The 27,822-nt window shown below is 46.4% G+C and overlaps 2 protein-coding genes across 3 annotated transcripts in view; both read left to right on the top strand.

Annotated features, from left to right (window-relative positions):
* SH3RF3 (SH3 domain containing ring finger 3) overlaps positions 1 to 27,822 on the top strand; it is a 353,462-nt gene that overhangs the window by 72,507 nt on the left and 253,133 nt on the right. The gene's annotated exons all lie outside the window — the stretch shown is intronic.
* LOC129143190 (small nuclear ribonucleoprotein G-like) overlaps positions 11,304 to 27,822 on the top strand; it is a 71,907-nt gene continuing 55,388 nt past the window's right edge. The window contains exon 1 of the mRNA XM_063789449.1: positions 11,304 to 27,822. This exon is cut by the window's right edge and continues 55,388 nt beyond it. The gene's annotated coding sequence lies outside the window, so the exon portion shown is untranslated.

The following is a 27,822-nucleotide window of genomic DNA, read 5'->3' as shown; positions in this document are numbered from 1 at the left end:
CAAGGACCCGTGGCATCATAAAAAAAACTGGTTGAGAAGCAAATGTTTTAATTAAAGTAACCTGTAATATGTCCAAAGGAAACGGGACACAGGCACAGAACCTAGGCCACATTGTATTTGCCTTGGAGCCTGGCTGGGTCTCGTGACAGCACAGCTGGCAGGAGGCACACAGCCTCGCCTCGAGGCGATCTCGGCCACTTTCTCATCTTGACAGATCAGCAAATGGACGCACTTACAGCTTGTAGATGAACACGGGGAAGAAAACAGCCCTTCTCTTCCCTCCCTTGTTTCCCAAGCCACCTGTGGACTGCAGAGTGAGGATGTGGCCCCTACCTTGCCTCCAATGCTGCCTCCCAGGTCCATCTCGGCAGCGTCTGGACCCCTTCGGAGGGGAGCGATGGATAATGAAACTCCCTAGGAGTGTGTCTCGGCTGCTTTGGGCTTTCCACTCTCTGTTTGAGATTTTGTGAAGGGACACCTAATTGCCTGAACTTAATTGTACTTTTTAGTACAATTACTAAATGTAGTACAATTACAATTACACAGTACTTTTTGTCTTTGTCCCTGGGGCGCATTCTTGTTCCTCACATGTCTGGGTAGCTGGTGGGTGGTCAGCATGGCTGCTTTCTCCTTCCCCTCCCAGCAGTCAGCAGTGATTATTCTTTAAAAATTGAGAATTCCTTTTTCAGAGCATAGAGGGTGAAGCGTCAGCCCGGCCCCAGGAACCTGGGTCCTGGGCAAACAGCCAGCACACAGCCTTGGGTGAGCACCTTCTCTCCCTGAGCCTCAGTTTCCCCATCTGGAAACGCCACGGCCTTCCCGTGGGGCTGTCGACAGCCCTTTCCATACTATGGAGCTCTTAGGATCATACACACATTTAAGCAAAGGGGGTCGAGAGCCCCATTCCCGGGAAAGGGCCCAACTTTAAGTGTTGCAGAATTTATGGACTGAACAACTGCTTGGCTGATTAGCACAGTTTTGTCCTGATAGTAATGTTTTAGAGTGTAGGTGTCATGGAAGGAATGCAAACACAATGGGAGCTGGTCTTGTGCCTGAGGATAACACTTGTGCCTAACAAGCTAACACTTGTGCCTGAGGATACTGGCCTGGCCGTGGTCCTACAGTGATTGGAGGGGAAGAGGCTCCCAGGGCTACAGAAGCCCCGTCGAGCCTGGAACACTGGTGGCCCTGCACGGTGCCCTGGGCCTATCCTTGTCCTCAGCAGTCAAGGAGCACTGTCCACTCATTGAGTGACATCCTCACTGAGGATGCCTTGCCCACAAGAAGGACCCTGCAGAGAGCCAGGAGCCTCTTCAGAGAGCCCCAGGGCAGCATCAGGATGAGGCAGGCTGTGTGGCTGTAATTAAGAGGCTACAAGTGGCTCTCTCAGGTGGACGCAGCAGACAGTGGCGCAGATGCAGCGGAGCTTGCTAGTCCTTATGCTGCCCTGTTGTGAGACGGATGGCCTTGGGAGGGTGTTTCCACGTCCCTACGAGCGCATCACCTGTGGTCAGGCAATCACTGTATCCCTGGCCATGACATATTCTTTAAGTCGCTTCTTAGTTCCTAAGTCCTACAGCTCCCCATTGCCTCCTGAATGCAGTTGCTCTGATCCCAGGGCCTGCATTTGGAGCCCTCTGGGACGGCTCCATGTGGTTCGTCCAGCTCTCTGGAACACTGTTCTCCACTTTCCCTTTGCACGACAAGCATCGTGGCCCTGTGTCTCTGTGCACCCCATGTGAGTGTCCTGGCCCTGTGTCTCTGTGCACCCTGCACTTCCACCCCCTGGGCCTGGAGCCCCATCTTCTCTCCATGGGTATGCTCTGCCCAGCCCACAGAACCCACATACCTTTCACACCCTCGGTCCATCCATTCCTGCCCTTTGTCTCATGCATGCCTCGACTCTGAAGCATTTGCTCTCTTGTGTGGGTGCCTCGCTACCTACCCCTGGGCCCTTCTTGTTCCCTGTGTGGCCTGGCAGCCCTTGATGGCAGGGCTGATGTGTGTGCTGTTGTGGCCCCAAGGCCTCCCAGCAGAGCATCTGCACAGTGCTCAAGTGTGAAGCATTTGTGGGCTTGAAGGGGCTCTGAGTGTGAAAACCCGAGTAGTTTATATCTTTGAAACGTCAGGAGGCCATTCGAAAAATGCCTGGATTTGCACCTCCTGCCCACTGGCTGTCATGAACAGTCTCAGACAAGGTGAAGAGGGAAAGGAGAATCCAGTGAAGGTCTGTCTCTTCTCCATTTAGATTCAACCCTTAATTCTGCCACATCTGCTCTTTCCTTTTATCTGTCTATATGTCTGTCTGTCTGTCTTGGGTGAACCATGAAACTTACTTTGCTTATGCCCTGTTGCTTCATTCCTAGATAATTTAGCAGACACCTCTGCAGAATAAGGGCACTCTTCTGTGATCCTGTTATCTCACCTAAGAGAGTTAGCAGGAATCTCCTTATCTTATCTCTTAAATCATTATCAATACCAGTTCACATTCAGGTTTTCCTGATTGTCCCTTAAAAATCTGCTGTAGTTTTTGTTAAAACTGGGTTCACTTGTGGCTTTTGTTATGCCCCTTCAATCTCCCTTATTCTAGACTAGTTTCTCAACATTGTACATATATTTGTGTGCAATGTACAATGTACACATAAATGGGTGTGTTCAGCAGCATCCCTGGCAGTGCCACCTACTCCACCACCAGGTGTGACAACCCACACATTGCCAGGGACCTGCTGGCAGGCAGGATGCCCCATTGGAGAACTGTTCTAGCAGTCTCTTTCTTTGCTTTTGAAGGTATTGACCCTTTGAAGAGACCAAGCCAATTATTTTGTCAAATGTCCTGCATTCTAGATTTATTGGGTCATTTCTTGATGGTGCCATTGAACTTGTTTCTTGATTCCCTGTATTTTCTGTAGCGTGGAAGTGGGGGCTAAACTAAAGGCTTTATTATGTTCCAGGGAAATAATTTTAGAAGTCTGCCTTTTAAAGTAGAGCAACTGGGTGGGCATGGTGGCTCATGCCTGTAATCCTTGTGCTCCAGGAGGCTGAGGCAGGAGGATCACTTGAGGCCAGGAGGTTGAGACCAGCCTGGTCGACATAGTGATACCCTGTCTCTACAAAACTAAAAATATTAACTGGGCATAGAAGTACATGCCTGTAGTCTCAGCTACTTGGGAGGCCGAGGTAGGAGGATGGCTTGAGTACAAGAGATTGAGGCTGCAATGAGCCGTGTTTATGCCGCTGCACTCCAGCCTGGGCAGCAGAGTGAGACTCTGTCTCTAAAAATAAATAAATAATAAAATAAGATAAAAAAATTAGAGCAACTTATGTGACTTTTTTTTTTTTTGAGACTGAGTCTTGCCGTGTCGTCCAGGCTGGAGTGCAGTGGCTCAATCTCAGCTCAAGCGATTCTCCTGCCTCAGCCTTCTGAGTAGCTGGGACTACAGGCATGCATCACCATGCCTAGATAATTTTTTGTTTTTGTTTTTTGTATTTTTAGTAGAGACAGGGTTTCACCATGTTGGCCAGGCTGGTCTTGAACTCCTGACCTCAAGTGATCCACCTGCATCCACCTCCCAAAGTGCTGGGATTACAGGTGAACCACTGTGCCCCACCCAACTTATGTGACTCTTTATGCTCACACAGAAAGTACATTCTAGGGGTACAGAAGGGTATATTCATCAGATGGGAGAAGGCCGCGGTGAGAATCACATGGCTCAGTCTGTTGGTGTCAGGGTCTGCACCGTATCTGCCCTAGATCTCTGGGCAGAGGTGTTGTTTCGGGGCAGTGCACTTTGCTCGCTGGCAGGAAGGCAGCCCCGCTCTGTGCAGCCTTCCCCAGCAGCCTCCCTGAAGCAGCGGGGGGATCAGAGACAGGGAAGCACACTGTGTGTGTAAAATACTCTTGAGCCTAAAGTTGGAATTTTCTCCTTTCCGCTTCCTGTTTTTTCATAGAAACCAACTGAAGGGTTATGAATTATTTGTTGACTTAAAAAAGTAGGTGTGTGTTTTTCTGAGCTCTGTGTAACATTGAGATTTACCATGTTTACTCCAAAAGTGTTTCAAGGCCAAGTAGTAGTTGGAGACTAACCTGGTGAACTGTCACTTGTACCCTGAGATGCCTTTCCAGCCTCCGCGGTGGGCATTGTATGACCTGCACGTGAATGGGTGGGTGACCCAAGCCACCCCTCTCTCCCTGGAGGTTTTGCTTGGTGTAGAATGTTATTCTGGGGACACAGCACTATATTTTTAACTATGGTCAAGATTAGAGGAGGCCGGGCCGGGCACGGTGGCTCCCGCCTGTAATCCCAGCACTTTGGGAGGCTGAAGTGGGCGGATCATGAGGTCAGGAGATTGAGACCATCCTGGCTAACATGGTGAAACCCTGTCTCTACTAAAAAATACCAACAATTTGCCGGGCGTGGTGGAGGGCGCCTGTAGTCCCATCTACTCAGGAGGCTGAGGCAGGAGAGTGGCGTGAACCTGGGAGGCGGAGCATGCAGTGAACCAACATCGTGCCACCGCACTCCAGCCTGGGCGACAGAGTGAGACTCCGTCTCAAAAAAAAAAGAGAGAATTAGAGGAGGCTGGCTGTGGTGGCTCACACCTCTAATCCCAGCACTTTGGGAGGTCAAGGAAGGAGGATAGCTTGAGGCTGGAGTTCAAGACCAGCCTGGGAAACATAAGCAAGACCCTGTCTCTACAAAAAAATTAAATTAGCTGGGCATATTAGTGTATGCTTATAATTCCAGCTACTCAGGAGACTGAGGTCAAAGAATTGCTTAAGCCCAGGAGTTCAAGGTTACAGTGAGCTATGATCGTGCCACTGCACTCCAGCCTGGGTGACAAGAGAGAGACACTATTAGTTACTTAACTCTGGCATTTGCTATTTCTGCACTAATTGTCAAAGTTGACTGAGCATTCTCAGTGCCCCTTCTGCCCAGTCATGGGCCATAAGCTTGTTTTGGGGATAGCATGTCTCTGTGTCATGTGTGGCTTGTTATGGTTGCCTGGAATGAACTTCAACACACCTCTGTTTGGCTGAGCGCTGCATTTGCAGGAGGTGAGAACCACTCAGGGCCTGAGGCAGAACCTGACCATGCTCATTTGGAGGAGAGGGCCTGGGAGCTTAGTGCGCTCAAGAAGAAGGCGGATAGGGCTGTGTGTGCTGTAGAGGATGACAAACTGGGGGTGAGGGTGCAATGACGACACAGTGCCACATTTTAGAACTATGCTCTCATCTTGTGCAAACAGGTCTGTTTACAGCAGTTCATTTTTATGAGTTACAATTATTATTTCTGGATAATTTTGGTGTATGGTAATCATTAGAGTAAGCTGTGTGTCTGATTAAATAAAGAATTTGTCTCTAATTTATGCCAATTTAAAGATGTCTTCTGTGTTCTCTTTGTCTCTGGGGGAGGGAAGCAGGTTGCTATGGAGACAACATAAGAAAAAGTGACAGGCAAGAAGGCTTGGCAGTTTCGATTTTGAAAATATTTGTGATGTAGGTAATTATATATGTAATAATGTTATGCAGCAGAACCATCTGCCTTTGGAGAGATGCGTGTCATGGAATTTCATGGTAAAACAGTGTTTCTCTTAGGAACAAAATGTTATTTGTGTGCTATTAAGATATTGAAATTGTGGAAAATAAAGATGCAGTGGAGCCCTAAGATTGTTTCCAGGGGTGCAATTGCTGTATGATGTAAGGTGCCACCTATAGAATTTGGAAAGCTATTTTCACATGGAAACAAAACATTTGTATAGGAAGACTTACCTGAGACTGAATTATTTTATGTTGTAAATTGCTAAAATCAACTGTATTCAGGTTTATAACTGATTTTGATCAGTTTAAATGGCACAATTTTCTTTTTTAAAAAAAATTAAACTATACCTCATATTGTTTGGGGACCAATTTAACAAATTGGCCTATGGCAGTTTCCCTGTATCATCATTTTCCCAGGGATCTTGGCTAAGTTTTGCTCTAATCTGGAATTCTTTCTTTTACTCTTACACAGTGGAGCATTCCCCCTCCCCCATTTTTAAATTCTGGTGAGATTTAAAAGAAGAAGAAACTTTAGTATGCGATTTGTTAAATTTAACAATTCTGCAAATATTTATGGAATGCCTGTGCTGGACACAGTGCTGGGCCCTCAGACACACATGCTGCTGCCCCCATGGGCTCAGAGTCTGAGCTTAAGCTCTGCTGAGACAGCATGCAACTGCCCTGTGGCACCTACGTGGCTCTGCTGGCAGAGCAAAGCTGAGGTTTTAGTTCACATCTTCATGTGATGGATTCGATATGGTTGCAGAATTGCAGATCCACAGACACTCCTGCCACCTGCAGGTGGGGCATATCCCTTCCCTTAAACCTGGGCTTCATGGCTGCTTTGACCAATCAAATACAGCAGAAGTTTCCCATGCTCGGTCTTCAGGGATGGGCAGCTTATGCTTCCTGTATCTTGGAACACTTGCTGTCTAGGAGCCCAGCCATCATGTGAGGAAGCCCAAGCAGCCCTGTGGAGAAGGGCAAAGGCTCCCAGTAACAGTTACAGCTAAGCTCCATGTGATTGAGCTTTCTTGGAAGTGGAGCCACCAGCACCAACCGACCCACCTGCAGCAGAGCTGTTCCCACCAAGCTCTGTTCAAGTTGCATATTTGTAAGCAGTCATTTGACTTTACTGTTTTAATACACTAAGTTTGGAGCAAGTTTGTTATGTAACAATAGATAACCAGAATACTCAGTTTTTTCTGTAATCCTGTACTGTTGCTGTGGGAATATGCCAGTGTCTAATTTCCTTGTCAGAGGAAGTGAGGTCAAGGGAATCTTGCCCTAGAAATACATGTGTTGAGCAGATGTCTCAAGCATGAGATACTTAAGCATCTCCAGGAAAAGGCAAATTCAGGTTCATTCTCTCTTACTGGCCTGCTAGAGAAGATCCTTAAAAAGGGCCAGTGTGGGTATCTGGAGAAGGACTGTAGGATCCAGGCCATCAGACAGAGGTGTCTTTGGCCATGGGCAGGTGGGGTTCATGTTCACAGAGGCCCAACATCAACACGGACATATGGACCCCGAGTGAACAGTGCTGGCCCCAGCACCTATAGACCCACACCAGCTCTCCGTGGCAGCCAGTACCTTAAATAAAACCCACAAATGTTGCCCAACTTTTTCTACTGTTGCCACTGGGAAGTGGGTCCAAACCCTCTGTGCTGTGGTCTGCCTGGGCATCATAGTTGTGTACCTGAGGCTGGTGGTCTCATATGCCGTGGCATCAACACCTGTTTATGGGCTGTAGGAAAACTGAGAGGTCATCACATTCAGAGATTCCCTTGTGCCAGGTCCTGCGCGGGTGATTTTGGTGACCATGACTGAGTTTTCTTGGCTCCAGTGGTGTGCTGGCAAACGTTTAACAGTTGGCTTCCTAGGAAGATGCCCTGAGTGATAGTGTTTGTCCATTTCCAGGGTGTAAACACTCCCACCTGGCCGATTCCAAGCTGCTTATGTGATGCCATGGGTTGGGAGAGCTGCAAACACTCCTAAGCTGGGAGAGCAGGCCTGGGTACAGCAAGGGAGGCGAGAACTGTGCAGTGTGTTATCTGAGGAAAGTTCCTAGCTCTCATGGGGAAGATTTTCCTTCCTTTTGAGTTTCCTATCCACTCCCTGCTGTGTAGGTGGGGAGGAAAGGGAGAAACGCTGTGAATCAGTCGACTGCTCCTCTGGCAAGCACGACCCATTTCTAAAGTATGAGTCACTACAAAATGTAGCTTTTTAGATGGAAAAATCTATTTACAAACCCTAGGTGAGAGTAAATGGTTTGTTCACCTCCTGTGCTTACTTGGTAGAATGACAAATTGGACACTCCAGTATTCCAAGATTTATTATTGTGACAAAACATATATTACATAAATTTTACCATTTTTAAGTCTACAGTTCAGTGGCATTAAGTACGTCCCCCCTGTTTTGTAACCACTGCCACTATTTCTGAGCAACACCTTTCCAAACTGTGTCCCCATTAAACACGAACTCCTCCACGCTCAGCCCCCCCAGTAACCTCTGTTATACTTTCTGTCTCTGTGAATGACTATTCTAGGGACCGCAGAGTCAAACAGTATTTGTCCTTTTGTGTCTGGCTTATTTCATTTAGCACAGGGTCCTCAAGATTCATCGACGTAGCCGCATGCGCCACAATCTCCTTCCTCCTTCATGCTGAATAATATTCCATTGTATGGCTAGACCACATTTTGTGTATTCATTCATCTGTTCACAGACATTTGGGTGTTTCTGCCTTTTGGCTGTTGGGAATAATGTCACTATGCGTGTAGGTGTACAAACATCTGTTTGAGTCCTTGCTTTGAGTTTTTTTGAGTATAGACCTAAAAATGATATTTCAAGATTTTTAATGTCACTGATCTGTGAAGTCCAAAGCGGGAAAGCCTGGTCTTTTCCGTGCTCCCTCGTTTTGTCTGTAGGCATTGAGCACAGTGAGGCTACATGTTGTTTTCAGAGTTGCCCAGCAGCCTGGAGACTGCTGGAGCTGCATCCCAGGGAGACAGTGGCTGGAGTAACACCAACCAGACAATGAGATGGGACATCTGGGGCTTTCAAGAGCTCAGGGCAAATGGCCTAAGCAGGTGGCCCTGCAGATGTGGATTGTGTCCAGCTCAGGGAAGTGCCTGGGCCTGGTGGGGCCTGGAGTAAGGGGAGAGGTGGGGTCTGATGAGCTTACTCCAGGTGGGAGGCCCAGGAAGGAGGTTGGGTTTTCCTCCCGGGGTTCTCTCTGGGTGTAGGCAGGGAGGAAAGGGAGAAACGCTGTGAATTAGTCGACTGCTTCTCTGGCAAGCACGACCTATTTCTAAAGCATGAGTCACTACAAAATGTAGCTTTTTAAATTTAAAAATCTATTTACAACCTAGGTGAGAAATCTTTATTTTAATTGTGAAGGAAAACACAACCCCACTTGACACGTGGTGGAATTGCTGCTGTCCTTTCCTGTCAGAGCCTCCCAGGGGGCTGGGTTTGGGGATGGGTGGGGTGCACACCCGCTCTGCTCAGTTCCTTATTCCTCCTGGCACACAGGGGTTGATGACAGCTCTTGAGTTGAGTCTGTTTTGCTCTGTCTGGTAGGGAGCACACCTTTTTGGTTAATATACCCATTTATGTGTGTCTGTGGGGCCTCTGAAGAAAACGTTACTTGCAGAATTAAGCACAATTAAAGGAGAAGTGAGCCCTGCTGACCTGAAAGCAGGTGGGGGCTGCTCCTTGGCTGGGATAAAAGGCAAGGAGGCAACCCTGATAAATGGCAGCTGGCTAGGTGGCGAGGGGATGTCCTGCCATTTGCAGCAAGGCATTGGTTACAAGCCTGGATTTTGTTTAACATCTTTATTAATAATGCTGGAGGCAACAGTAAACAGCAATTTAATGAAATTCACAGAAGATGCTAAATCAGGAGGTGTTATAAACAGCAGGGAAGCCCTGGCGAGGAAAGAAGCATGGAGAGGAAGGAGTAGGGGCCTTGTCTGAGAAGAATGCAGATGGGCGCAACTGCGGTGGAGGGGGAGCCCAGTCTTCCAGGTATCCAGTAGGAGCGGATCAGCAAGCTCCGGGGCTGTCACAGAGCAGGCAGCTACGCGCTGGAGAGCACAGCAGTGGGGAGCATTAGACAGACAGATGCACATGAGCCCTTCGGCCCTTCCTGCATTTCTTTCTTTTTTTTTTTTTTTTTTTTTTTGAGATAGAGTCTCGCTCTGTCACCCAGGGTGGAGTGCAGTGGTGCAATCTTGGCTCACTTCAACCTTCGCCTGCTGGGTTTAAGCAGTTCTCCTGCCTCAGCCTCCCTGCGTAGCTGGGATTACAGGCATTCACCATGCCCAGCTATTTTTTGTATTTTTAGGAGAGACGGGGTTTCCCCATGTTGGCCAGGCTGGTTTCAAACTCTGGACCACAGGTGATCCGCCCTCCTCGGCCTCCCAAAGTGCTGGGATTACAGGTGTGAGACACCGCACCCAGCCCCTTCCCACATTTCTGTTACCTCTTTCTAGAAACCTGAATGTGAATGCCACTGAATTCAATAAATGACTGATTGAGCACCTGCATTGGTGTGACGGGTGGGCTTTGCGGAATTCCAGGGAGATATCGAAACTTGGAATGTAAGCTGGTGAACGGGTGGTTGGTGTGGCTTGCCGGGCAATGGTCCGAATCGAGCCTCTGGGTGGCTGCGGTTTTGTTTGGCTTCTGGATGACTTGTCAGGGTACCAGCCACTGGTGTCTGATCTGGGATTTTCTTCCTCCTCTTCTTGACTCTTCACTTCCCTCCAACTCCATGAAATGAGGCTGCCCAGAAAAGGCTGAAGGAAGTCAGTTGGCTCGCTATGGAGGAGGGAAAGGCTGAAGGAAGTCAGTTGGCTCGCTGTGGAGGAGGGAAAGGCTGAAGGAAGTCAGTTGGCTCGCTGTGGAGGAGGGAAAGGCTGAAGGAAGTCAGTTGGCTCGCTATGGAGGAGGGAAAGGCTGAAGGAAGTCAGTTGGCTCGCTATGGAGGAGGGAAAGGCTGAAGGAAGTCAGTTGGCTCGCTGTGGAGGAGGGAAAGGCTGAAGGAAGTCAGTTGGCTCGCTGTGGAGGAGGGGCAGTTTTCAATTAGAGTCTGACCATGTTGTCGGGAAAGTAGGGGACTGCTTTGGCTGGTTATACGTGACTATAAATCCCAACTTGGACAGTATTTCATTTGGAATCCTGACAAGGAAAAGCAATACAAAAGTCTCAAAATGAATTTGTTAGCAACCATCCTGACTGCACTGTGGGGCTTTCCGACAGCTCCAGGGAGGTTGGCTTGAGGTAGCTTTGCCCAGCTGGCTGGAGAAATGAGATCAAGTGGAGTGGCTTGAGGAGAAGTCGGCTGACCCACACATTTGACAGATCTTTTGGGTTCATTGATCTTTGTCAATGTTTCTTCTCCAGATAGCAACCTCCCTTTTCTTGTGTTAAATGGACTCACCTGATTGTAATCACAAAACTAATTGTTGTATAATAAAGACCCATTCTCTCTTTGCCCGTGGCCCAAAGCAGCCTTCTCCCCCACCCGTCAGTTCCCTCTGCCCCTAGTATTTCCCTGCTGGAGGAATTAGACCTGCTGGTGAGCTGGTGTGGGGTAGGTGCCATACCAGGCTGGGCACTGGAAGGACAAGGGTGGATCAGACGCAGTCTTGGCTTTATGGAGCTTCTGTTGGGTGGGGGGGAAAGATGATTGGTTACTTTACTTTACTTAGATGATGGTTCAGGTTAGTACTTATCACTAACTGTGTTACCTGGCATTCATCAGCTGTGGCCACCCTGGCAGTCCCACATCAGCTTTCTGTTCCTGCCGTTTTGCATTTCCAGAATGCCATATAAATAGGATCACAGAGTATGTAGCTCTTGAGTCTGGCTTCTCTCACTTATGTAGCACATTTGCGATTGGTCTGCATTGTTTTGTCTATCAGTAGGGTGTTCCTCTTTATTGCTGCATAATATTCCATCATATGGAGGTACCACAGTTTGCATATCCATTTAACACTGAAGGATATTTGAATTGTTTCCAGTTTTTGGCAGTCATTGATAAAGCCACAGTAAACATGAAGGTTTTTGTGTTAATATGTTTCCATTTCTCTTGGATAAATATTAACATTTAGGAGTAGAATTGCTGGATCATAAGGTGAATGTGTGTTTAATTTCCTTATAAGAAATGCCAGATTGTTTTTCAAAATAGCTATACCATAAAATTAATAGTATTTTAATCAATAATAGGCCATTGGAATCTCTGAATTTGTTATTAGTCAGTTACTTTTCTGAATGGACTAGATTCTGAAACTGTTACTAAGGATGCCAGTAAATGCACCTTTCATGGACAGTTCATATAGGAAAACTTTAGGTTAGATGAAGTGAAACTGTTTCTTTATTGCAGGATTCTTAGTGCCTAAAACATAAGGCCCTTAAGGGGACAGATGAAACAGGCAATTTCTCTAAATTTTTTTGACCACGAATGTCTCATGGAGCTAGTGTTCTTTGGAACCAATTTTGGGGAACACTGGGCTAGAGAACACACATTCTTCTCAGCGAGTAGCTTGTATTTTATCTGAAACATCTCTGTATTGGTCAGGTTAGGCTCTGTTGTGCTGCAGTAACAGGCTGCCCTCGTTGACAGCTGTTTAAAACAATAAATGTTTGTTTCTCATTCACGCTGTTAGATTATCTCAGCAGGCAGAGGGTTCTGCTTCTTGTTGATCTCACAGGGGTGTGGGCTGATGAGAAGAGAGTGAGGCTGATAGCACACAGGCTCTTGGGGTCTTCTGTGTGGGAGCAGCACACACCACGTTTATTTGCTGAAACAAGTTACATCTTCACACCTGACTTCCTGGGGAAATTCAACCATGATATGTTCCTGAGAAAAAGAGAGATGGAATATTGAACAGTTCTAGTTGCCACCTCAGATTCTAAAGGATTCAGGGCAAACTAGTTTGTTCCATTTTGTGTTTCTGTGTATCTGAGTTGTTGTATGAGTGTCCTAACCTCAGCACCTGTTGTCACCAGATCCCAAAGTTTGACTACGGCATATCTTTATCTGATATCTTTAGAAGCTGCCCTGGTCCCTTCAGCCCAGTAGGCCATCATGTTCTCCTTTATGGTGAGGCAGAGCTTTAGAACCAGACCACAGAGCAATAAGCAGTATGGTTTTAGAGTTGGGAGGGGGGCCCTGGGAGACTCTCTGGCCCATGGTTTCTAAACACTTCAGAGCGGGAGGAACCTGCCTTCTAATGAAGGTTTAAGGACAGCGAGCATGTAAAATAGATCAACCCTGAATAGTTCTGGGAGGACTGGCTGGTGGGCCAAGAATTCTCACTGCAAGGTCTTTCTTCTCCCCTCCCCCTTCCTACCTCCTCTTCATCCACCCTAGGGATCTCTAAGGGCCACTAAAGAGACCAGTTTGAGAGACCCTAATCTTTTCAAAGCCTTTGTGTGTGTTAGCTGAGGAGAGTGACTAGGTACCATACAAATCAGGTTACTTTTGAGAGCAAGGGGCCCTATTAACCCTCATGCCAGGACAATGGGTGTGGGTGGCACATGGGGCCATCTGGTCACCTGGAGAGCAAGAAGCAGGTGCTGCTGGAAGTGACTGGTAAGATGGTTCTGCTGGGTTTGAGAGATGCCATGGCATGGGCCTCGAAGGCTGTTGTTTGTTTGTTTTGCTTTTGCTGTTTTTTGGTGTCATTAGAGGGAGAGAGGGAGAGTGTACATGTCTACCAACATAAAGATTGAAGGTGTGCAGTCGAGGCATCCCTGTGGGAAGTGTGAGCTCTGGTGACAACACTTGTTAGACTCTCTACTGAGCCCCTCTCTCCCTGTTCTTATTTCATCTTCACGTGCACTCGGCACCAGGGTGGGCCTCCTCTCCTACATGCTTGACTGATAAAACCTCTTAACCCTGCTAAGCCAGATTGCACAGGAGAGGGCCTTCTAAGCTCACTGCCCTTACTTTAAGAGGCTGTGGGGTTGGTTTCACCTTGACCTATTACAATATGCATGAAGTTATTCACACTTTGAACCTCTCCAAGATCAATAGTTTATTTCTGGGGGACATTTTTAGAACTCTTAATCACTGCCAAAAGAAAGAAAACTTTCTGGAAGTGAAAACTGCCTCCCAATTACAATGTAATGTACTTGCCTTTGGACCTCTTATTAATGACCAAATTCCCCTCGGTCCTAAAGTCCAGGTTGTTTCTGCATGCAGTGTCGGGGCAGGGGAATAATGAGCAATGCCCAGCAGTGCCTCCAGAGTGTGCGAGCATCCCAGTGAAGCACTCTGGAAGAGCTCCCATGTCATTGGAGTAAGCTGTGCATCACTTCCCTTCTCTTTCTCCTCAAACTTCACCTTGAGCACACAGCTGTGAGCCGTGTTTTTTAGGAATCAGAAAAGGTGGTCTTCTTGGGTCAGTGCATTGTAGGAAATAAATGGTATATTTTGTTTTGGTTATTTCTTTGCATACACTTGGTTGAAGATGACAATGAATGAGGGCTTTATTTTGTTGAGAAACAGGGACAGTACCATTAACATTACCACGAGAAGATGCTGCCCAAATGGGGAGATTAAAGACGCCTAAAGGTCAAGGTTGAAGAAAGGAAATCCCAGGTGACACTGCCCCTTATTTTATTCTTACAGCCTGACATGCATGGACTGTTTCCTGTTTGCAAACTGGTGCTGCCCTGAAGTGAGGGGTGAGCCTCCTTAGCCAGGAAACAGCCTATACATTTAAGAGGACTCTCCTCAGAGATCAAAATTGCAGGTACAGTCTCCGGCTGTGAAACGCTGCAGTGACCTGTACTTACAGCTCAGGGGACAAGGCATAATAAGTATAGTTCTAGGACAGGGAGAGGCAGTCCCCAGAGAAATTTCAACTGGCCTAAGGGTTTAATATTAAAGACCCTGGACACGGAAAGATCAGGGGAAGCTAAACTTAGAAGGTAGAGAAGCCAACACACATGAAAGCAGTGACATCATCTCACTGCAAACAATGTTAAAATAAGAAATAAACAAGAATGTCAGGCCAAAAGACAAAATACACATGGAGGAAAGATGTTCACGGAATAGATTTTAAAGAGTTAATATTTGTAATATATGAACACTCTGTTAAAAGTGGTTGTTTAAAACTACTAAAACCAGACCACCAGCAAAGAATGTATAGAAATAAGTCAATAGAGGAACTGACAATAATTAATGTTGGAAGACATTTATCTTTATCAGAAAACATGGAGAAATGTTTGATCTTGGTAATCAAAGAGGTACACGTTGAAAAAAATGTTGTTTCTCAGCTTTCAAAGTAACAAAGAGTATAAAAAAGTGCACAGTCTTAACAAGTCTATGGAGAAGGTTGGTGGAAGGCTGGTGAAATAATGCTTTTGGGAACCAGCATGACGGATTGGAAGTCTTTAAAACAAGCTTGTCCAACCTGCGGCCTGCAGGCTGCGTGTGGCCCAGGGAATGGCTTTGAATGTGACCCAACACAAATTCGCAAACTTTCTTAAAACATTATGAGATTTTTGTGTGTGTGAATTTTTTTAAAGCTCATCGGCTATTGTTAGTGTTAGTATATTGTATGTGAGGCCCAAGACAGTTCTTCCAGTGTGGCCCAGGGAAGCCAAAAGATTGGACACTCCTACTTTTAAATGCCCGTGTCTTTGATTTAGTGATGACATCTGGGGATCTTCCAAAAGAAAATCATCCTGAAAACAAACACAAAAAACAAATACTTTCTACACAAAGTTTCCATTTTAGTATAAAATAAAGCAAAAAATGAAGAACAACTTGGATATTATTAATAGTGTGGAGATTGCTAAATAAGATATGGTATATAAATTAACTTAGTGTTATGCCACCAAATTAAAATGGTTTTTATGACCACGCAATGGCTCATGCTTGTAATCCTAGCACTTGAGGTCAGGAGTTCAAGATTAGCCTGGGAAACATGATGAGGCCCCATCTCTACAAAATATTAAAAAATTAGCCAAGCATGGTGGCATCTGCCTGTAATCCCAGGTGGGGCTGAGGCAGGAGCATTGCTTGAGCCTTGGAGTTGGAGGCTGCAGTGAACCATGATCATGCGGGTGCACTCTAGCTTGGGTGACAGAGTGAAGCCTGTCTCTTAAAAAAAATAATAAAATAAAATGGTTTTTATGAAGACTAATTCAATAGAAAAGTGTTGGCTCTAAAAATGAAGCAGGATACCAGATGGCAAGTACACTAATATCACTGTATTTTTAAAAACCTTATAAATCTATGCACAGAGACAAGGCTGGAAGACAACTACCAGAGCATGACAGCTAGATTGTGGGTGCTTTAAAAATTTTTCTCTTTTTCTTTAATTTATACATTTCTTGTTTGTTATGTGTGTGTGTGTGTGTGTGTGTGTGTGTGTGTGTGTGTGTGTGTGTGTGTGTGTGACAGAGCCTCACCTTGTTGCCCAGGCTGGAGTGCAGTGGTGCGATCTCTGCTGGAAACTGGAAACTTTGGAGGGGACATTTTTTCAGAAATTCTTTTTAGCATTATGGATGCCACTGTTCAGAGTTTCTTAAACCCAGAGTGTGATGAATGGAGGAGGAGAGTGCTCACAGGATGGCCTCACTCCACAGAGGACCGCATGCCCTTGTTGCTCAAGCCTTCCTTCCCCCAGGCAGCTGCTACATGCTTGCGTCCTCTGTGGCTCTTGCAATACAGAGGCGAGGCCCCTGATGAAACCCGGCGAGGCGTGGTCTGCCCTGGAGGACAGCAGCCAGTGTGGGGGGCAGTCCCTTCTCTCTGTCCCAAGGGAGGATACAGCTCCACTGTGGTCACTGGCTCTATGTGAGGGGGTGCATGCATCAGAGATACAACAGATGAGAGGGCCCTTCAGTTGACTTTTCTGCCTCCAGTTCTTTCTGTTCATGAGAGGAAAAGCTACTGGTAGACAGAACAATGTTAAATGTAATAAAAATAAGCAAGTTCCCTGGGTTTATGCAGTGCCAAATGTCAAGATGGTTGTATACAGGAGAAGACGTCCAAGACACGTCGTTCCCGAGTGTCCCAGAGCTCAGAACTCTGTGAGCACTTTCAGCTTCCCCCAGACCTCTTTCTTCCCTGGGTGTGAGCCCTGCACAGTGCTCCGAAAAGAGCTGGGGTCCATAAATACGGATGGCAAACAGCTCACCTGGGTTTCTCACATGGATTTGTTTTCTTGGGGGTCTCTGTAAGGAAGCTTTCATCCCTTCCTAGGGGGCTATAGGAGTATTTTTGTTAAGATTCAATGGGTCATTTCCAAAGTAGTCATTTCTTTCTCCTCACACAAAAATGAACTGAATAAGAATAAGGATACAGTTTTCTAGTGAAAATTGGGGGCTTCCCTGCTCCCGGCCTCCAATCAAGTAAAAGCTTTTTAGAACAAATGGACTACAATATTCTGAAGTGATTTTGAATTTGGCCCCATATTTGACTCTGCGGTCCAATGAGGGACACGGGGCTAGTGGGCAGATACCATTGTTTGCACACACGAGACTGGGTACAGAGCCAGGCGTGATCATCCAGGAAAACAGGGAGGAAAGAGAGGCCGATGAAGGCACTGATTTTTAAGAGCTTGCTTGGTGGAGTAATAGATTTTAGGGAGGGGGTTGCTCTGCCAAGTGCTGCAGCTTAAATGGAGCCAACTGTGGAAAGGAGCTGGCGGCACTGCTCTGGGAGTCCCTTGTCTTTGGGAGGGGTGTTTCACGGCCACCTGCCTTTCATCCCCACAGCTCACAGCAACTTACAGAATTTCCGACAGTCTCCTTGGAGACTTAGAGAAATGTGTGCTGAAGGTGAGGAGTCACTCAGTCACTGGCAACCAGGCGGAGGTGACTGATAGCGAAATGTGCTCTAGTTGTAGTGGGGCTTGCAGCTGGGTATCCTCTGTGGAATGCTTGCTGGCTCATGATAGATGAGTCACTTGTCTGTAGCGGTGGCCGGGGCTCTGGCCCAGACCCTTCTCTGTTTTCTTATGTGAGTGAAGGCTGTTGTATTGCATAGTGGGTGAACCACATCTGGGGATTCTAGACTTGGCACTGCCCTCTCTTCCTATGGAACCATGGGTCACCCATTTATCACCTCTGGGCCTCAGTTTTCTCACATGCAAAATCAGGGTTGAAGCCAGGCATGGTGGCTCATGCCTATAATTTCAGCACTTTGGGAGGCCCAGGAGGGCAGATCACTTGAGGTCGGGAGTCCAACATGGTTGAAACCTCATCTTTACTAAAAATACAAAAAAATTAGTCAGGTGTGGTGGCTCATGCCTGTAATCCCAGCTACTTGGGAGGCTGAGGCAGGAAAATTGCTTAAACCTGGGAGGCGGAGCTTGCAGTGAGCTGAGATCGCACCTCTGCACTCCAGCCTGGGCGACAAACAAACAACAAACAAACAAACAAAAAAACAAACAAACAAAATACAGACAACAAAAACTAAAACCAGAGTCAGGGTTGGGCTTGATGGTCCCTATCAGTAGCAGAGTCCCCTGGTGTGGCACTTTGACTTGTGGATAAATAGGTTTTTCATTGCTGCAGTTTCAAACCTTCAGCTTCTCTAATATCCCCTGCCACTGACGGATTATTTCACACGAACCAGAGAGGCCATTAGGTGAGAATGCCTTCATCTTCCCTCCCTCCCACCTCTGAGCACCCTTCTGTTTCCTTCTGAGCTTCTTCCTGTTTCCTCCTGTCGTCTTCTCCTCTCTGGACCCTGAGGGGTTTCTCTTCTCTTCTAAGGTTACTTCTTCCGACTGGACTCCTGACACCCCCACCCCGACCCCTGCCCTTGGGAACTTGATTCCATCTCTCTCTCTCTGTCTCTCTGTCTTGCTCCCCGCTTTTCTCACGTTCCATCTTCTTTCTCCCTCACCTCCTTATAATCCACATCCAAACAAGTCCACATCTCCCCAAAAACTCCATGCCTCCCTTTTGGCCAAAAAGAACTCTACAGAGCATCAGAAGAATAATTACTAAAAATATATGTTTAAAATAAGTGGCCTTAGTAGTAAGCTCTGAGAATGAGAAGCTTCATTGTCTAATAAGTTAATACAAATTAGTCGACAGTCAATGGTGACAAGAAGAGAGCGAAATAAGTTGGTACTTACATACCTCAAAACAAAAACTCTCTGAAAAAGCAGTTTGTTTGTCTCTTGACCTAACAATTCCAGCCTAAGAATATAACAACAACAACAACAACAGAAAAGACAAATTTGTTTGTAGTAATGGCCATTATAAAAGATGGAAGGATATTGGAGCATTTGAAGTGGAAAAAAAGGATACAAAATTCATCTTGTTGTGGGACCCTCTCCCCTTTTCTAGGGCCATATGGGTATAGATGCATTGGGGGAAAAATGGCTGGAAGAAATACTTTAGGAATGTCCTTTTTTTTTTCTTTATATCTTTTCAAATTTCCTACATAAGCTCGTATTACATTTTGTTAGCAGAAAATCAGATTTATAACCATCCTTCTTCCCTCCCACACAACCTTCTTCCCTCCCACTTGGCCTCAGGCATTGAGGTTTGGCTTGGTTTGGTCAGCTCTGCTGGGAGGGCCCCTGGGACTCTCTGTCTCCCGGCCTCGCCATGGTGAGGGTTCGGCAGTTCTCTCCCCCAGTCCCTGCAGTCCCTCTTCTCTGGCTTCTGTATCTGCCAGTTTTCTGTTCCCACCCTGTGTGTTTCCCTAGTGTCTTGAATAATTTTTTTTTTTTTTTTTTGAGATGGAGTCTTGCTCTGTCCCCCAGGCTGGAGTGCAGTGGTGCGATCTCGGCTCACTGCAAGCTCCGCCTCCCGGGTTCACGCCATTCTCCTGCCTCAGCCTCCCGAGTAGCTGGGACTACAGGCGCCCACCACCTCTGCTTGGACCTGAGACACGATGTTCCCCAGAGTGCTGCTTTCATGGTGGTTTTCCTGGCCTGACACCTGTGAGTGATCAGACTGGGAAAGAGGATTCCCTTTCCCAGTCCTTCGTCCTGCAAGTGGCTGGCTCTGGTGTAGACGGGGGTGTCATAGGTAGCCTGCCACACAGGGTGGCTCCTCTGTTCGCCTCCTGTTTTCCCTGGTCATGGCGGGCTCCCTAAGGAATCACTTCCCCTCTTGTCTGTGTTGGTGTCCTAGCTTAGGTGGCCCCTTTTCCTGCTGTTCTCAACTTTGGTAGCACCTTGGCACCATCTGGGGAGCTTTGTAGTCCTGAGGCATGGGTTCCCCCTAGCAGTTTTAATGTCACCAATTGGGTGGAAGCCAGGCCTGGGAGTCTAGAAGCTCCCAGCTGAGTCTGCTGGCTGCTACACTGAGGACCTTGTCTCCTGTCTGTGTCGTGCCTCGTTGCAGATGGTCACACCCATAGAGCAGCCCGTGCCTAGAGTCCTGGGCCTTGGGGCTCAGAATGGGGCCAGGCCTTCCTGCTGAGCCGCCCAGTGACACAGGCACTGATTGGCCACTGGAGAAGCGGGAGTGAATGGCAACAAGGCCAAGTGGGAAGCCTGTGTCTGCACTGACCGCCGTGCCCCAGGCCGGTCTAGCCCAAAGAGACCTCCTGCTTTGACTTTTCCTTACTGGGCTGTGCCTACCTTGTGAAAACTCCGGTAAAATTAATCCAATGGCTGCTTGGCCAGACAGTCAGGACACATTTCGTGAGCCCTGGTCTGGGCTCAGAGGTTTGGAGTCCACAGCTGGGCCTTGATCTTCTTTCCCCAGTGACGTCCTCAGGCTGGGGTGTGGCAAGCTCGGAGAGGATGGGGACCCTCACTCTGTGGCCCAAATAGAGCAATAGGGCCTTTTTCTTCTGCTTCAGATTATCTATTCTCACAAAGGGAACAAGCGTCCAAAAACCTCACAGAACAGCATTAGGAAATCAGGAATTGCAGCCAAAGGACTCTTGTCCTCTGTGTGAGGCTGAGTCGGACTTCCGTGACTCATGGTTCTGTTGTTTGAGACTATTAAGGAAATTGAATTTAGAGTGTCGTGGTTTGTGAGAACAATGAAATAGGCTGTTCATATTCCTGTAGCGTCAGCAGCAGATGAGATGGGAGGTGTTGTCTTTCAGGCAGACAATTGGGAGCAGGCTATTGCCTTGTGCAGGTGTCTTGTAAGGGCTGAGGAAAGCTTCGTGAGGTCTGAGCAGTAGCTGAGAGGTCTGCAGATCCCCTGCCTCAGTAGAGGGACCCATCAGCAACTGCCAGTCCTAGGCCAGAGCCGTCATCAGCCGTACACCGCATGGATCCTGAGACTCCCGTGTGCTTTCGCAGCCCTGAGATTCCATGTGCTTAGTCTCCTTCTGTTCACCCCTTACCAGATATTCCCGGGGCACATGCTGGAGTGCCTGTCCTTTCTTCTTGCATCAAGTGTGTGGTGGCAAATGAGGAAGGGATTTTCGTATTCTCCTCATGTGCATTCCAGCCAGGGAGGCCAATGAACAGGAAATGCTCATGAAAAAAGTCAGATGGGGCAGGTGACATACAGGTAATTAACACCATGGGAACATATAATGGAGAATGACAGAGAATGACTTTTATGTTTGGTGGCTGGGGAACATTTTTAAAGAGATGGTGTCTAAACTGAGAGCTGAAGATGTGAGTGGTGAGAAGGGGCCAGGGAGGCAAAGGTCAGGGACAATCGCCTGGTACAGGGAGACTAAGGAGAGATTGAGCATGGTGTTTTCAAAGAACCTCGGGGTGGCCCGAGTGGTTTTGCAATCCAGGAAAGGAGTTTGGGACATGTTCTCTGTGCGTTGGGAAGCCATTGAAAGGCTGTAATCAGGACAATACGTGATCTGGTTTGCTTTAGAAAGATCTTGAGTGAGTAAATAGATGAGTGAGTGGTGAGTGAGAGAGGCTTAGACACCAGAAGAGCTCGTGCCACCGACATGCAGCCACGGGCACTTGGTGGTTCTGTTTGCCCTGCTCAGCTCATGTGCTCATAGGTGAAGTTTTTGCCATCAGCAGTGATCATTAAACAGTGAGATGGGTAATTGTAGCGAGGGTATTTTCTCTGTTGGTCCTAGATTGCCTAGAATCCTGATAGAAAGAATAGTTTTCCTTGAACTTACAATTGAGCAAATCCTCTGTAGCTATTTTTTTTGTACTGTTTGAAGGATGTACTATTTATGGCCTGCAAAACAATAGATTCTAATCCGAGCTGGAGATAAAACATGACGGGGGCATAAAACATTAAGAAGCACACATGAGGCACAACAAAGCATTATGCAACAGCTTCTTCAGGCAAATGTGCACATTTTGCATCTAGGAGCAGCTGAGAAAAGTGACACAGAGCAGAATTGTCCTAATATATAAACCTCAGGTGGTATTATGAAAGTAAATACTATATTCAGTCTTTAGGCAAAACCATCAGTACTGATTTTTGCCCATGAATGCAATTCTGTCTTCCTGATGTGTTGGAACTACCCCCAAACAAATGCCAAATGTGAGATTGAAAATTAAATTTATAGGGCCCTAAGCTGTTTGGAACTGTTTTTAAGATGAGAGCTGTTCCACCTAATAGTTGCTATAGGAATAAGCTGGCAGGATGAGGAAAACCCAAGAATGCCAGTTAGCAGGAGAAGATATCGGAGTTTCTGTTAGGCAAACACAGGGAGGAAATATGGAGATGGTATTATTTGCGGCACTGAGAATCACAGCCTCCAGAGACAGGAGTCAAAGTCACTCAGAACCTCAATGCCCAGGCCCTTGAGGCAGCCTGTGGCCCAGGGCAGGTGCCCCTCCTGCTGCTGGCCTTGGAGGGGTGGCCTGAGAACAGGGGAGATTTTACACACCTTTCCCACTGCAGCCTGTGCCATCATCATATTCTGCAGGGTGTGGACACAAGTTAGAAGCAAGACAAAGTTGGCTGGCCCTGAGCTTGCCCTTGGGTTTGAGACTTGATCAGGTGCCAGTATCTCTATGGAGAACTGTGAGTACAGTTCTTGCTGTCTTTGTTGTTGGATGGCGTCCCCTTTAAGTGTTTAGTCCTGTTGTCTGGGCAGCCTTGTGCTGAGGGACCCATTGCTGAGCAGAGTGTGCCCAGTTCTCAGCAGATAGAATGAGAGCCCCTGCACCATCTCACGGGAAGCTCCCCTGCTGGAGCCCACTTGGGTTCTTGCCATGTGGCCTCCGTGCTCCTGGTGAATGTATAGCTCCTGTCTCTCTAGGGTCATCTTACTGGCTGCTCTGAGGTTTTCAGACCACAGAGACAGGAGTAGAGCTGTCTGCTGCCATGGTCAAGGTGAGGCCCATGCCTGTGGTCATTCCCTCTGTCCCCAACTTGGGAACAGTGTCAACCTCTGCTGTAACTGGAATTCCCTCTTGGTGCTTTCATGTAATTTTTGTTTCTTTGTGGTTTTTGTCTGGATATTCAGACCCTTAGAGTCTGGCAAAATAATTTGCACATTAGTGCTTCCTATGTGGGTTGATTATTTTCTTTTCTAAGAGTCAACTAGAAATAAAAAGTAAATTAAGTTTTTATTTTTATTGGACAAACTGCACCTCTAGCCTGACATGTTATTATAGGAACTTGGGCTTTGAGGAGACAAATTTAAGTCTATATATAAAATAACTTTACGAGTTTTCATATTTGCTGCTTATCCCTTGAACTGAGACCATATTTGTTAAGATTTCTCTCTGAAATTGGCCACAATAAATATCTTAACAAATTCAGGAAATTCATTCTAAGTCATCATTTTTGCTATAATTCCTGGACCTTCAGATTTTCTGGTTAAAGTTGCCTCAGGGGGACCCTCAGATCTTTTATGGAGTTTGTAAATCCATCATGAGAGATTGAATCTAGAGTACTTAACACTTGAAATCTAGAGTACTTAACACAATCCCGGGCATCATTTACTGGTCTCAGGAAATCCTTTGAGGGAACAAAAAAAAATTACTGCTATAATGAAAGTCTCTAAGCTGGCTTATTCACAAAAAACCAGTGTGGTGAAACAAAAAAAAGAGCATGGATTTTTGAAATCAAGACACCTGGATTCATACTTCAATTTTACACCTAGGACTGTGATAACATTGGGCAAGTTACTTAGCTTCTTTGACTTCTGTTTCTTCATTTGTGAAGTGGCAGGATACCTGCTTTGCAGGGTGGTTGTGAGGTTGACGGAGGCTGCCTTAGGCTTTTCAAGCTGCTGTAACAAAATACCATAAACGCAGTGGTTTAAAAGTGGCAGCAATTTATTTCCCACAGTTCTAGACGCTGGTCGTCCAAGATCAAGGCACTGGCAGATTCGATGTCTGGTAAAGACTGGCCTCCAGGTTCACAGATGATGCCTTCTCACTGTGTCCTCCCATGGTAGAGGGGGCAAGGCAACTCTCCGAGGCCTCTTTAGTAAGGCACTAATCCCATTCATGAGGGCTCCACCCTCACGATCCAGTCACCTCCCCAAAGGCCTCAGCTCCTAATAGCATTAACTTGGAGGTTAGGATTTAACATATGACTTTTAGGATGACACATACATTCAGTCCATTGCATACTCCAAGGAATATCACGCCTAACAGGATGGCTGGAAAGTGTAGATGTTTCACCACTGTAGTACCCTCCAGCCTTCCTTTCCACACACAGCCAGTGTATCTCCCTGCACGTGTCTCATTTGACCTGTGGAGTTAACGTGCCTGGTGGAATTGCCCTGGCTCATCCTAAGGCTGGATGTCTCTGCTCAGATGGACTGGGAGGCAGTGGGGATGCCGGGGTAGAGATGATACCTGAGCCTGGAGAGCCTCGCTTGCTCTGAGTTGAACTGCAGTCAAATGCCCTAGCTCATCCATGTGCTTCTGTTCTGACAGCGATGCTGGGGGTGTCTTCCTTCCATTCGGTGACACAGGCTTGATGCTAGGACCCCTCTGACTTAGGGCTCCAGGCCAATGCTGCAGCTCAGCCTTGAGGAGGAGTTCCCAGAGCATGAGGAGGACTCATGTTGGAGGATGCTGGTTAGTGTCTTTCTGGTCGGACCCTCACTTTTTGAGATGATGTGACATCTTTCCTGTAGTCACAACTACATTCAACTCTAAAACCATTTTAATTTTTCATTTTCCCATGTTTGGGGAATTGTAATCCCATGGGTGTATGGATATTATCCAGAGACATGAAACATGGATTTTGGGTTTGCAGAGGACAAGGAAGCTCTGAGATAAGGGAGAACAGAATGAAGTCGCACCCCACACAGATGCCCACAGATTTCGTGCTGCAGTGAGTCCTTCATGTCCTGGAATCAGCGACACACCAAGAATGGCTTTCAAGAGCTTTCTTGAGCCCTTTATCCAAATCTCTGCAGCCCCCTCCCTGAACTTCGTTAGTTTCTAGATCAGTTTGCTTCCCAAGTAACCTAGCACACTTGTGTAAGACCAGCTGAGCTTCCCAGATGAGCCCTGAATGTCACGGCTCCTGACCGTTCCTCTGAGGACACTTCCTGGAAGTTTTTGTGCAAAACCATTCTTCTTCCCACCTTAAGACAGGCATGGGTGGTCACGTGTCAGTCCAGCCTGCTGTGCTCTTCCTGTGCAGAAACTCTTGCCTGGTTACACTTGGCGGCTTCTCTTTATAAACAAAGGTGTGAGTGTCCTTAACACCTCACAGTTGACGGACTGGCTGCGTTAGCTCTTCCTTTGTTAGTTTCTGATTGCCAGTGAAGGAGAACATCTTCTATATGTTTTTCCCTGTATCAATTAGGATTTGCTGTATAACAGACAACCCAAAACTTAGAGGCTTAAAATAACACCTTTTTATTTAGCTCACCGTTGTGTGTGTTGGCTGGGATTACTGGGGCAGCAAGGATGGCCTGGGTTCCTCTCCACATGGTCTCTTATATCCCCCAAAGGCTAGCCTGGGCGTCTTCATGTGGTGGACTGAAGGTCCCAGTAAGCAACAAGAAAAGGCAGACTCCAGTGTGCAAGCGCTTGTTAAACCTCCATCTGCATCATAATTGTTGTTGTCTCATTAGCCAAAGGAAGTCACAGGGCTGCCAAATCTAGAGGCAACCTTGGATGGAATATTCCAAGGGCCTGGATCCAGGGAACATGAATCAATTGGAGGCTGTTACTCTACAATCCACCACAAAGTCCACTGCCTGTTTTCTTTTGATTGTTGATCTTTTATATGAGGAGGAGTCTTTTTAATATATTCTGGATATTAATTCTTTCATTGCTATATATGTTCATTCAGATGAATAGGAGTTCTTACTTTTAATAAACAAGGTCACTTCTCTCAATCTTTTTCTTTTCTGATGTGCTCATTTTGGCTATTGTTTTAAAAATCTTCCCCACCCTTGAAGCCATACAGATATTCTTCTTATTGTTTCCTGAAAGTTTTATGGTTTTGCCTCTCGTGATTATGTGTTATCGCTCTCATTTTTTTCCTTTTGGTAGGATAATTAAGAAGTGTTTTTATTAGGTAAGCTCCATTTTCTCACTGCATCAAAGTCATTTATGCAGGCCTGCTCTGCAAGTGGCATTTTCCACATGGAATTAAATGGATGTTACTACCCTGTAGTTAATTCCAGTCTAAGACAATTGCAATGCAGACAGAAACCTTGAGACATTAATTGACCAAACATGTATATTAAATAGGTTTGAATATTCAAGTGCAAGCAAATAATTAGTACACTTGGTGAGTGAAGAGAAAAATGAAGTACTGCATTTCTTTCCTTTCCTTCTTTCCTTGCCTCCTTCTTTTCCTTCTTCCTTTCCTTCTTTCCTTCCTTCTCTATTTCTCTCTCTCTTTCTCTTCTTTCTCTCTGTCTTTCTCTTTCTGTCTCTCTTTCTCTCTTTCGTTTTCTCTCTTTCTCTCTTTTCTCCTTTTCGTTTTCCTTTTTCCTTTCCTTTCCTGTCCTGTCCTGTCCTGTCCTGTCTTGCTCTGTCACCCAGGCTGGGATGCAGCCTCCAACTCCTGGGCCTAAGTGATCCTCCCACCTCAGCCTCCTGGGTAGCTGGGACTATAGGTGCATGCCACCATGCCCAGCTAATTTGTAATTTTGTGTAGAGACCACAGCTCACTATGTTGCCTAGGCTGGTCTTAAACTCCTGGCTTCAAGCAATTTCCCTGTCTTGGCCGCTCAAAAAAGGATTGATTACAGGTGTGGGCCACCACACCTGGCCAAGAACTACATTCGTTAACTTCAGCTAAGCAACCCCTGCCCCCGACTCCTACCCTGTTCTTTCTTCAGGTTTCTGTTGAAAAGTTATTTGGTAAAAGAAGAGGGCCTGAGCAGTGATTCTTAAGATGGAGGGAAGGAAACCTAACACATAATCTTTGCAAAAATCCCCGAGCAAGTTGGTATTATTGCCATGACTACATGAGGAAACCAAAGCTCAGAGGATCTGGAGAACTGTTGAGCAAGGAACCCTTCCCTCCTGCACCAGATCTTTCTTTCTTTCTTTCTTTCTTTCTTTCTTTCTTTCTTTCTTTCTTTCTCTTTCTTTCTTTCTCTCTCTCTTTCTTTCTCTCTTTCTCTTTCTCTCTCTCTTTCTCTGTTTCTCTCTTTCTTTCTTTCTTTCTTTCTTTCTTTCTTGACAGAGTCTTGCTGTGTCATCAAGGCTGGAGTACAGTGGCACGATCTCAGCTCACTGCAAGCTCCGCCTTCCAGGTTCACACCATTCTCCTGCCTCAGCCTCCTGAGTAGCTGGGACTACAGGCACCCGCCACCGCACCCGGCTAATTTTTTGTTTTATTTATTTATTTTTTAATTTTTTTATTTTTTTAGTAGAGACGGGGTTTCACTGTGTTAGCCAGGATGGTCTCGATCTCCTGACCTCATGATCCACCTGCCTTGGCCTCCCAAAGTGCTGGGATTACAGGCGTGAGCCACCGCGCCCGGCCTGCACCAGATCTCTTTCTACCAAATTTTAAGTCAGTGAAATATAAATGAAAACTTGTTATTTTTACCGTGACTGACATCAGTGTTTTTGAGGGCAAAACAGTAGGTGTTCCTTTTTTTTTTGTCTAATTAGAATTCTTGTTTTTATCTGTCCTTAAGGTTTTTCTCTGTCTTTAAGGTTTTTCTCCACTCCTAGGAATGTTCCCTAAGGTTTTGATATAATTCAGGAATTTGTATTTAGGGAAAGGCAACTGAACCAAGTTACGAGAATTTTTAGAACTTTGGAAGCCCTGGGGAAGACATCTCGCCCATTGCTGGTCGGACAGAGCCAACGTGGGGGTTTCTAAACATGCACAAGCTAACAGTCTCCATCAGCTCTGAATTCACTTCTGAGCTTAGCAATGTAAGCTTGTATTATATACGACTTCGTTTCTTCATGAAACAATCATCATAATAAATTTTGATATACTCGGAA

The sequence above is a fragment of the Pan troglodytes genome, chromosome 12 (genome assembly GCF_028858775.2).
Source record: "Pan troglodytes isolate AG18354 chromosome 12, NHGRI_mPanTro3-v2.0_pri, whole genome shotgun sequence".
Lineage (NCBI taxonomy): Eukaryota > Metazoa > Chordata > Mammalia > Primates > Hominidae > Pan > Pan troglodytes.
This window is presented reverse-complemented; position numbering and strand designations above follow the sequence as displayed.